The sequence below is a fragment of the Anas acuta genome, chromosome 4, assembly GCF_963932015.1.
Source record: "Anas acuta chromosome 4, bAnaAcu1.1, whole genome shotgun sequence".
In the NCBI taxonomy this organism is placed as follows: domain Eukaryota; kingdom Metazoa; phylum Chordata; class Aves; order Anseriformes; family Anatidae; genus Anas; species Anas acuta.
In genome coordinates, this window is record NC_088982.1 from 26501863 (window position 1) to 26513187 (window position 11325).

The window sequence follows — 11325 nt, forward strand, 5'->3', positions numbered from 1 at the left end:
CGCATAAGAGGTAAACTCACACAATGGTTTATTGCTCTGTATGATGTATTTCTGCCCCTGTGTTCTTCTCTTTTTTTTTAGGTGTATATAATTTGCTTCCAATGTTTCCAGGTCATGGCAAAGCCTTTTAATACTCATAATCCAAGTTACTAGTCACCTGAAATTTAGTTTTTGTCCAAATAGTTGGGAAAAAAAAAAACAATTAATTAAGAGGATTATTTTATGAAGAAAAATACTTACATGGATGCATTTTTCCATGCAAATTTTCTTCTGTCCCGTTGATTGTAATGCTAAGAGAATCAGATTAACAACATTTGCTGAACTTACACACATTAGCAAAAATATATATAATTGTTGTGGAGCCTCCACATCTCTGAATGTTGTCTTTCCTGTAAGTTTTAGGTATCTGTAAACCAATTACAGAACAGCAAATAAAAAACAGCCTTTTTGTTTTACTGAGTCTGTCTGGCATATTCATCGAATCAGTGCCATCATTTGCTTATCTATGGCAGACTGCAGAAAGAAGCTTTTTTGATTTCCTTTTCTATTCACTATTAATTCTGGAATGAGAACAACTGGAAGCCATAATAAAGTCAATATTCTTCCCGCATTAAACAAAGGGAAGGCTGGCCAATGTAGACAGAGAATGGCAACATCTGTCAGTACAGCACTTAGTCACAGTTTTGTCTTACATTTATGTTTTGTTGGTCATTTTCCCTAGCACGTTCACTATGTGTATGTAGACTATTATTTGGTTGGTTTGGAATAACAGAAAATACAGAAGACAGAAAAACGATGAAGGCTAGAGGGAAGGGCATAAAAAAGATTTAGAATTGCTTATCATTTGTGTAATCTTGGATCATTCTGCAAGCACTGAGCTTCTCTCTCTCTACTTTGCTGTACATTTTTTTCCCCTCTCCTTTACCTTGTTCTTGATCAAAAAGTGGAGAAAGGTATAAACTCCTTTTTGCTCAGCTTACCAAAAGCTGTTTCTCCATTACAGCAGTTTTGGAAGGTTAGTTGTAAGGAAACCAAAGGAACATTTAACTCTTCAGTTGTCCTCTAAACAAATAAATTCTGCTCTAACTTCAGTCCTTCAGTGGTGTTCCTTTAGTGGTGGCTGTCAGTGTGAAGTATTAGACAAACAAACAGAGCTCAGCAAGGAAAATGAAATAAGTAAACAACTGGTGGCCAGCCTATGAGATGCGTATGTTTAAGGTGATATGGCAAGATTCTATTCTCCATAAAATAAAGCTTGTTTTCCACCAGCCTGTTAAAAGAGCCAACTGTCAGGTTCTCCACATGCATTGTGGACTCTGGATGGTTCACCTGTGACTGAAAGGTTCTCCTTTACAGTGTAGGATATTGTCTGTCAGTATGCATTCCAAAGTGCAGCCATCATGTTGAACATTCACTTTGTGCTTAAATCTGAGGAAATTGCTAGGTGTACACAAATCTCGGGAATAGCATGGAGCATATTTTTCAGTGTCTGTGCAGATCTTCTGATAACTTGTAATTCATATACATCAAAGTTTCTGTTCTACATTGGAGCTATCAACATCTTTGTTACCTTTAATGACCAAAGTTGTTGGTATTAAAAGATGGTGAAGGTTCTCTTCAGCAATTAAACTTCATTTGTTAAAAAGCGTCATGGAATGAAAAACATTGTTAGCTCTTTTCAAATTTAGGACAAACAAGTGAAGAATTAAAGCACACTGTGTTTCCTTAAGCAGTTCAGAGTCATGGGGTTTTAGCTTTTGTCACTCATAGTGTTTGGACTGTGACCCAGACAGAGGGCAGGAACAGCAAAGACCAGTTCCGAAACAGAAGGAACTGTAATCCCATTCCCAGTCCCGTTCCAGTGAGAACAACCTTAGCAGCACTTAATTTTTCCACATAAGTCAACAATACCTCCATTTATACCAGTGGGTTACACCAACAACAGGGAAATTGGTATCAGGCTTAAGAATTGTCGTGACAAAATGCTGGCTTCCGTAGCATTTTGAAGGCTCGCGTAGTGCTCAAGCTAAAAGAAATCATTGTGATGATGCTATTTTTATCAATAAAGCTAATAAATGCTGGGAAATGCTGAATAAACTGTACACATGATAAGCTTGAGACGTGGTTTTTCTTTTATTGAAAAGAAATTTCTAAAGAAGCTATAGAACAGGATTGGTACTTTAATATTCATAGCACATTTAAGCTGGCATGAATTAATATATTCGTATAATTACAATTTATAATCTGTTTGCCCAATAAAATGTGATTTCAGGCAAACATAAAGCTTGGAAGTGTCTTGTGTTGAGAAGGATTTTTTAAATCACATTAACCAATCAGCTGCTTCTTTAAAAACCAATAAAAACGTCAAACAAATGTTAAGACTCTCTGACAAAGAAAAAAAAAAAAAAAAAAGCAATACTGCCTTGAATAATGAGAAAAGCAGGAAAAAAAAGTGATTACAGGCTGAGAATTTATATTCCAAGTTTTATTTGGATGGTTGTTGTATTGTAAACTCCTTGGATTCATTATGTTCACACTGCCAAGAATTACTCTCATGTAGTAGATGGGAATTGCTCTAATCTATTACTGTTGGCTGCCAACAGTAATTCTATTAATTCAAAGAGCTAATGACATTTACTAGTATTGCCATGCTGTTTATTACATCTTTGAAAATAGATGGGATACTCAGTGGTGTGTCATTCTAAACAGACTAAATTTAGAGCCTAATCCTCCACTCTTTGCACTCTATTTAGTGAGACTGACTCTGAATTAGCAGTGCTTTGTGTCTGATTTGCAACGGTGCAGTTGAGTAGGTGAATGGCACCCGCACTCCTGAATTACGTGCTCTCACTATACATAGAGAGCATGAAGTGTGCAAGACTATGGCTCATCCAATGATGGAGTCTGAGCTAATTATCAAGACTCGCCCATCTAGACTTATGTTTTCACATCATGCAGGATAATAAAAAGATAACGGTTTGACTTTGGAAGCCGAACAGCCACATAATGCATCACTATCTCCAAAATAAGTCCAGTCTCAGCACAGCCGATAACTTGGGTTTAGCATCCCAATGTACAGTTGCACCGTTTCTGTTTCAGAACAGACGCAGGTCAGAAGCAGTTCAGGTTGTCTGTACCAAGATCTGTGGCAAATCACACACGTGTACCAGATGAAACCATGAGGTCAGCTCAGTAAGGAGAGATCAGCCCAACATGGCCAAATAGAAGTTGCCTTCATAATACTGAATGCTGAGGGTGTAGGCAAGCAAGCCAGACATTTCTCACAGAAAATGAAGGTGCAATAGATTTTCTTCTGCTCAGCTGGCTATAGGCTTGAGCAGTCATGCAAAATATGATGTATGCTCATTTGGCTGCTGTAGAGTAACAGATTTCACTCCTCCCTGAGGAATGCTGTAACAAAATTATCCTGGTGCAGGGCTAAGTTGCTCCTATAAGAGCTGTTGCATATTTTTGAGTAAAAAAACACAAGAGGAAAAGTAGCTGAGGTCCAGCCCTACCCCAGTAGATATCTAATGTTAAATGAATACTAATTGCAGACAGAAATGCTTGGCTGTGAAACTGTGGGGGGAATTACTCTTTCCCCAGGAGTTCAGCAAAAAAAAAAAAAAAAAAAAAACAGCAAAGTTACAAAATAAGAATGTATGAAAACTCATGAGTAAAAAGTTATTTCTTCCCCTTAGTGAAGAACAAAGACTGAGCTGAGGCTTCTTCCCCCATCCAGAAATCTATGCAAGAACCTATATTATTGCTTTTTCAGCACATAGTATATGCATAGCCACATTTTCAGCAGAGGTAAGAATAACAAAGCTAAATAATAAAGACTGTTTTTAAAGATAATAATACGTTATGCCTCAGGGATCTCTACTGTGAATTTGTAAAAACTCCCTGGGAAGACAGAAGAAGCCTGGTTAGAAGATTATTTGGACAGATGAAATCGCTCTGTACCAAACTTGCACAGACAGGCTTTTTTTTCAGATGTCAAATGTCATAACATGAAGTCCCTTCTCAAACAAGAGTGCTAAAATCTAACAGCAAGGCAGCAATAGCCTCAAGGCTTGTAAACAGGAATGTGTCTGGAAATAACTAATTTTGTTGCCTTCCTCCAGTCTTGTAGTAGATTCATCAAAATACAAAGTATTTGTAACGTTAATCAAAGTCTCCATGGGCTGGCTGTAATGGGAATTGCAGGCTGGACCACATGCAGTATCTTGATCCTTCATGGCTGCTTGTGCTAAAAAAGGGTGGAAATCAATGGCAACAATCAGATCAGGGTTCATTAATGATTGTATCACCACATGATCCCCGTCTGCTTGTGTAATGTATGGGAAGGTAGAGGTTGTCCCCCAGCACTTACAGCTTCCAGACAGCACAGGTTAAAACAGAGTTTTGAAGGCTTCAGTGATGGTGAAGCTAGTTCTAGGCACAAGCGAAATAATCAGTTATCTGAGCTAAGTGTTAAATACAACAAACTCATAGATACAGATGAGCACCAGAAGGAAGTGTGGTAGGTCTCATGGCATTGCCCCCAGCTCTCTTACAAGTTCAGGCTGTCTCTGCAGAGCAGCTCATTCAAGTGCCCTCACCTCGCACATCTCTGAACACAAGCGCTTCTTGCAACAGTCACACACCTGCCCCCATACTTTGCTTGCCAGAACTGATGGCACTGAAGGAAAAGGCAGCACTGGCAAGACCAGCCTTGGTGGGCAGAATGGTGGGACAGAAAGGCAGTTGGCCATGGTCTCACCTTCCTCCAGACAACAGGACACATGAGCCCATGAGCTCTGTATTGGTAGGGGAAGCAGCAGCTGGAGAGATACAACTGAGGAAAAGCAGAGACAAGCATCAGGCCAGGGAGCTCATTCAGCCTTTACTCCCAGCCCACGAATATGGATGGTACCTGACAGAGCTGCTCTCCTGAGGCTATGAAACTGAATTTTACCAAAATGAGTATTTTCATCCTCAAGGCAGTAATTTTTAATTCTGTTTGCACTTACCTGAAGCCTGCAGCCAACTCAATATCTGGGGACATACAAAACAGTGCAGTGCATCTCCCCTACACTTTTCACAGATCTTGACATGTTGTGCTTCACTAAAAGGAGAATCTCTTTGCTACTGTAGAACATGTCCTCCAGATGTGACTTCACTATGCTGAATCCATAAGGACCAAGGAGCTGCTCCATATCAAACATGCTTAAATTTCCTGTGCTTAAATTCCTTTCTATGCTTAAATCTCCCTAAAACTAGTCTCGAACTCCAAAGTTCTTCTCACTCACTGTTTTTCACTGGTGAAAGTGTCAGCCCTGCAGGAACAAGCAGCCTGTACAAATACTCTCAAATCCATGCTGGAAGAATCACTCCAGTCTCCCAAAGGGAAAGCTGCAAGAGGACCGAGAGCCACAGCTGATCCTGCCATCTGCAGTCCCAGGAAAGCAGCATCTCCCTGCAGGGGTAGGCTCAGTTTCAGAAAGAAAATTTGCTGCAACTCTTACCAGTTTAAAAATTAGTTTTATATAAGCTTTTTTTCATTTTTCTCCTACCTGACAAAACCCCTTTCAGATATTGAAATTAAATGATGAAGGCCCAGGATGTATAAACTGAACTACTACGCAGGCAGAGATGCCTGCTGTGAGCCTTGCTTAAGTTCTTCCAAGATGGAAATTCCCAGGCCAAAGCATAGCCATTCATGTGTTAGGAATCTGGTCCGTATCAGTCATCTAAGCTCATTTGTAGCAGAAAGTCTATTGATTCATCCACATTCTGATGTTCCAAGTTGCATTGAAAGGTTCTTCTACTGTACATGCACAAATGAAATAAGAGTTCACATAAAGTATGATTCAGAGAGATAATGAGCAATGGAAAGAAAATAAAAATAAAAGAAAAATAAAAAGTTTGACTAAGCCTGGGCTATTGAATCAGCCTCTAGTGTTGCATGACATTTTTCCAATTTAAAGCCATATCAGTGGCTGTAGCAAAGGCTGTGTTTGGAGATCCTCTTCAGTTCCATTTTAATCATCTGGAAATGGCAGGACAGAAATGCTGATGTGCATTTAAACACCTACCCACACACAGAGTGGCTCCGGTTACATAAGAGTGTAAAGCAATTAATGCCTCTTGGAAAAAAAAAAAGCACTAGGTGTTGTAGCTACTTCATACCCTCCTTGTGCACATCAGTAAAGTATCACTAAATCCATCTTTCTTGTAGAGTTTAAAGCATGTTCATTCAAATATAATTAAAATAGCGTGAACTTTAGTTACTTTAGTCAGGTTACTTTTAGAACATAGGTGTTATAAAGAGGATGAATCTGTGAATGACCTTCAAGGGCTTTTTCTTCATCTGTGCTAATGTTAATGATGTGAAATGCTTGCACTGTGCATGTAAAAGCCAATGAAATACTTATTAGTGTTACTAAAATGAGCACCAGAAGAATTGTTACCAATGTGATCATTTTCAATAGACAAAGTCCATTACAGCATTATGGAGCCTACTTTGGATTTCAGTGAACTGTGTTTTCCATAACATGCACATAGGGAAAACTAGAAGGACAGAACAATTCATAAACACTTCACCCAAAGTCCCCAGCCCTCACCCCATTTTAAATATTGTCATTCATTACTAGCATATTTATTATCTGTCTCCTATTTACATACATCCTTCATGCTCCTTCTTACAGCCCCATCCTTAGTGTGCCTGGTCAGACCCATTGATTCCTGCAGATAAGGAATATTTCATGCCAAGGCCTCAAGTACTCTTAACCCCATCAGTGCCTCCAGGTGATGAATAGGGGCACTGCATGGATGCTCCCTGTCCATGCACTTGATTTCTCAAGCATGGAAACACAGAGTCAACGAGAGATAGAAAGAATCCAACTCACTTCAGATGTTGTCATGCTTAATTTGTATACCTCATTTGTGCAATTAAGTCATAGAAGTGTTAGGTCTTAGGGGCACCTGATGCTGTCAGACTTGCAATGCTGAGTTAAAAGGAGGTTGTACCGTGTGCATTTTGAATTAAAATTGCCTTTGGCTAAAGAAAACTTCATCATTCAAAACTTTGTGGATGTTTTCTATAGTTAGAAGAAGGAATTTGAGAAAATGAAGGTGTTTATGGTGGTGGTGGGGAACCTCACAAACTCAGCTCTGATAAAAGATGCTGATCTGTATTATGGTGATCACAGTGTGTGCATCCTGGAGACTACTTTAGATGTTATTGTAACCTCTTAATACTGGGATGTTAAGGATTAGCATGAATAGATATTTGGGTAATAATAAAGTAATTGTCCTGCCTCTTACCACATACTATCCTAATGAGATAATCCGATGATACATATTGGCATAATCTCAGAGAATACACCCAGATGGACCTTAAGATCCCGCAGTCCATTCCTTAGGCATGGTCTGTTGCAGCATAGTGCCTGTACCACTCCTGAAACACATTTTTCTAATATGTACATAGAAACTGCCAGTGACTGATTTCCCTGTAACATCCTGAAGCAACTGATGCAAAATTTCTTGTCAGATAAGAAAGTTTTCCCCTTATTAACTGAAGTCTGGTTTGCTACATTTTAAGCCCATCATGTCGACTCAGCCACTGAAGTCAGCAGCAGCTTTTCATGTATTTGAAGACTGCCATCATGTCCCCTCTATGTCTTTTCTTCACTATGTTAAACATGAGATGTTACAGGTTCTCTTTCTGTTTACACATCCCACTACAGCATATGCTTTTTTTCTTTCTTCAACAACTTGACATTGGCCCATTATTCGTCTTGTGAGCCACTATAAATGCCCCAGATCTTTTTCTTTAGAACCGTTACCTATTTCCTGTTCTGTATTTGCACATTCAACATTCCTCCCCCCCATTCTCCCTCCCTCTCCTGTTCTGCATGGGAAGACCTTGCTGCAAATAGGAGCAAAGTAGCAGCATTGCCTTGCCTTAGTTCTGATGTCTGCAAAATCCCAACAGTTACTAGGCAAGGAGGATGATTCAACGATAGTTAATCATCCTGCTTATAATTGCCTCATCGTTCTATAAAGATCTCACCTTGTTTTTGCTGCTATCATCCACTGTCTCACCTTATGGACATGAGTCAGCTGTCTAAACGTAGGCATCTACCACCTTTTACACTCCCTGAACTACCCAAGGCATGTGCCTAGGACTGGCAGATCTGAAGCAGCACGTACATGGTTCAGGAGCAACACCTGGAGACCAGGCAGGACAGACTGCAGTGCCTAAAGTGTCCATAACACCCACTTTCAGGCTTCTAAATCCCATCCCTTTGTATGCTACTGCAGCATGCACATCAAAATGTGCAAAAAGGAAAACATACAAAGACTGGAATTTCCAAATTCCACTGGAATCAATGGTGAGCTTGTGTTATCTTAAAAGGAATGTAATTAGTGAGCAAAGATTAGAAAAGTTAAGGCTTTAAATCAGTCTTACTGAATATCTGTAGTGCAGTAACATCCAAAATCTCTGTCCAGGATCAAACCCTGGATCCAAGAACTGCATAGAGGTATAGTTTGCACTTGGTCAGAGTTGAGAATATCTCTATTTATGCATTTCAGATTTTAATACCGAGACAGACTAAGTGTCTTTCTCAATCAATCTGTACAAGAGAAGGAGGAGGAAAGTTGAGTATCAGCTCTCATGGAAGTTTCTCCATCTCAAAACCCAGCCTGGTTGGTAACTTGGGAAAAGAGCCACAGCCCTTGCATTGCTGTGCAAGCAGGTAGGGCAAGAACAACAGGGGCTGTTGTGATTTGATACCTGTCAGGCATGCTACTGCTTGGGAAATATATTTTGCAATACTATCTGATGCAAGGTTTTTAAAGACCAACTGTGGTGTATATGTGACCGCAGTGACAGGATGAATTTATAAAATCTATGAAGTTGCTAGGTAACAGTGTCCTGTCCTCACATCTGCTGATCAGTGATGACTTGTTCACTTAATATCTATCCTTGCTCAAAATTTTCGTGTGAACAGATTTTTAAATAAAAACAAATCTGAATTTATCTATTTTACAGAATTTGTTCTTTGCCAGCTTTCTAATAGTCTGTCTAATCCTTCACTCTCACACCAAATGCAGCACTTTGTATTTCTGGGAAATCACAGCCTCTTCCTGAATCCCCACTCTGAAAGAGCAATATGGAAATTTTACAGCAGAGAGCTCATCCCTCTCCCTGACTTCATTAAGACAAATGACACACAGTGTTGCGTTCAATGTATAAATTCCATCTGAGTCAGCTTCTAATCAAAATAAGCGGTAAGGCAGCAGATACAAGACAATGACTACGAAGTTTATGGACCACCTGATGAAAGACACCCTACAACAGGATTCTCAGAAGGCCTGAAACAGCCTAGGGGAAAAAGATGGTAGCACCAAAACAAATCCAACTAGAAGCAAGTTCTCCACAGCACATCATAAATAATAAAAATACCTGCTGCAAACATAAAATCACTGGGATTTGTATAATTGACTGTGACAGCCAAGTAGCTCTCACACCAACAGTGGCTTGTCTTGGGCTTTGTCTTTTCCAAGTGTATTAACATGGCTTACCCATTACCTTGCTTTATTTCACTATGTCATTTTGCACTTTCTGTTGTTTTTGAGGATACAGTAAGTGGTACATTATAGACAACTTGGGCTGTCATCCCAAGTTAGAATTTCAAGGCTAAAATGTCATCCTCTGAGGAGAGAGCTGGTACGGCAGCTCCCAGGGGCCTTGTGTCCAAAACGAACACAGAGTCTCAGAAGGAAAGGCTCAGCTGTCCCATCTGTTCAGTGATGCTTTATTCCCCAGCAGGGTAGGCAAAAGCCATGGAAACCTGGCCACGGGAGCCAAAGGAATAGAAGTAGTCTCAGCTTACTGTGTAGCGGCCATGATGCAGAGAGCTGCTACAGGTTATACATCTTCAGGAAGACCTATTACAAAGGGAAACAAAACTGTAACTCAGACCTATTTAGAGTCATCCCAGGTGCGAGTGTCCTGCTTCTGGCAGTTTTGATCAGTTCCAGCAAGGAGAAGAATTATTAGCTTATTAAATTCTGTGCATCCAGAATTCAAGTATACTTGAAATATATCTTTCTCTGAGTAATCATCATCATCATTTTCTTCTGGTTTTCTTATTTTTCAGCATATTGCCTTAAGCATTCTTTGTAGTTTCTAGGTAATGGCTCCACGTTAAAGGCTCATTAAAAGCAAATAAGATTGCAAGGTCACCTTATACCCTTTGCAAGAAATGCCACAATTCAAGTGCATCTGAAATGTCCCTCACTGATGTTAGAGAGGCTCTTACCAGGTATCCCAGAGACTTGCTTTTCATCAAGGTGAAAGCTTCTCTGTTAGCTGCCATGACTTTTGGTCCAGTTTGTACGGAAAGCCCTTCGCCAAAGCACTTGTCCCCACAAGACCCACTGCCACTGCACCTCTCTTAATACAGAAGCTTACAGCTTTGCCAGGATCATCCTACTCTGGTAATTCATCACGTCCCACTGCAGATGATGTTTTCTCTATGGGAGTCTGGCTTATTGAAGTGTTTTGTTTTTTTTTTTTTTTGTAACAGAGGTACCTAAGTAGTGAAGTAAAAGGCAGTGGCATGTCTGACCACAGCTAAACCAAGATATTTCCTTGATTTGTCTTTTTAATTTTAACTGTAACTTATTTCAGGCATGCCTTGCTCTGGATTCAGGGACTGACTCCCCCTTTTCCCCTGGCATTTTCCCTTTTCAGTGCATTTCCTTTCACCATCTTTCCCAACACACGCAAACCTTCAGAAATACACACCTTGCCAGCTCTTCAAAATGCTTTCAGCTTACCAGAACAGCAAGTGTACCTACCTTCAATGTCACATCTTTATAGCAAGTAGCACCCATGCACAGTCTTTCAGGACATACTGTGCTGTTCTTTTATTGCATTATTGTTCACCTAGCATCATTCATGAACCTGTTTCCCCTTTCCAGTGCCTAATGCTTAGAGTACCTAAGTCAGCTATCAGCTGACTAGCTATCAGTGAGGCATTTGCAGACCAACCATACCTTTTCCTCCTGGAGCAAATGCAGTATTTCTTAAAAGCTGTTGTACAGCTTAGAAATTTTCTGTTCTCTGAGGTTATGGGTATCTGTTCCTTCTGAACTACAAAGACTATGATTGTAGCTGAAAAAATACTCTTCACAGATTTTTACCTGAAGCTTTTTTCAGAGGTGACATTAGAGACAAAAGGAAGAGTTCAAAGAAAGCAGGTGCTCTCTTACATCCTATTATCCATCACAGCTCTGGTTCTCACTGCTGACACTGTGCTTTTTTTC

The 11325-nt window shown here is 39.9% G+C and overlaps 1 protein-coding gene across 3 annotated transcripts in view; it reads left to right on the forward strand.

Annotated features, from left to right (window-relative positions):
• The window catches only part of GABRB1 (gamma-aminobutyric acid type A receptor subunit beta1), a 128038-nt gene that overhangs the window by 19839 nt on the left and 96874 nt on the right, over nucleotides 1-11325 (forward strand). The gene's annotated exons all lie outside the window — the stretch shown is intronic.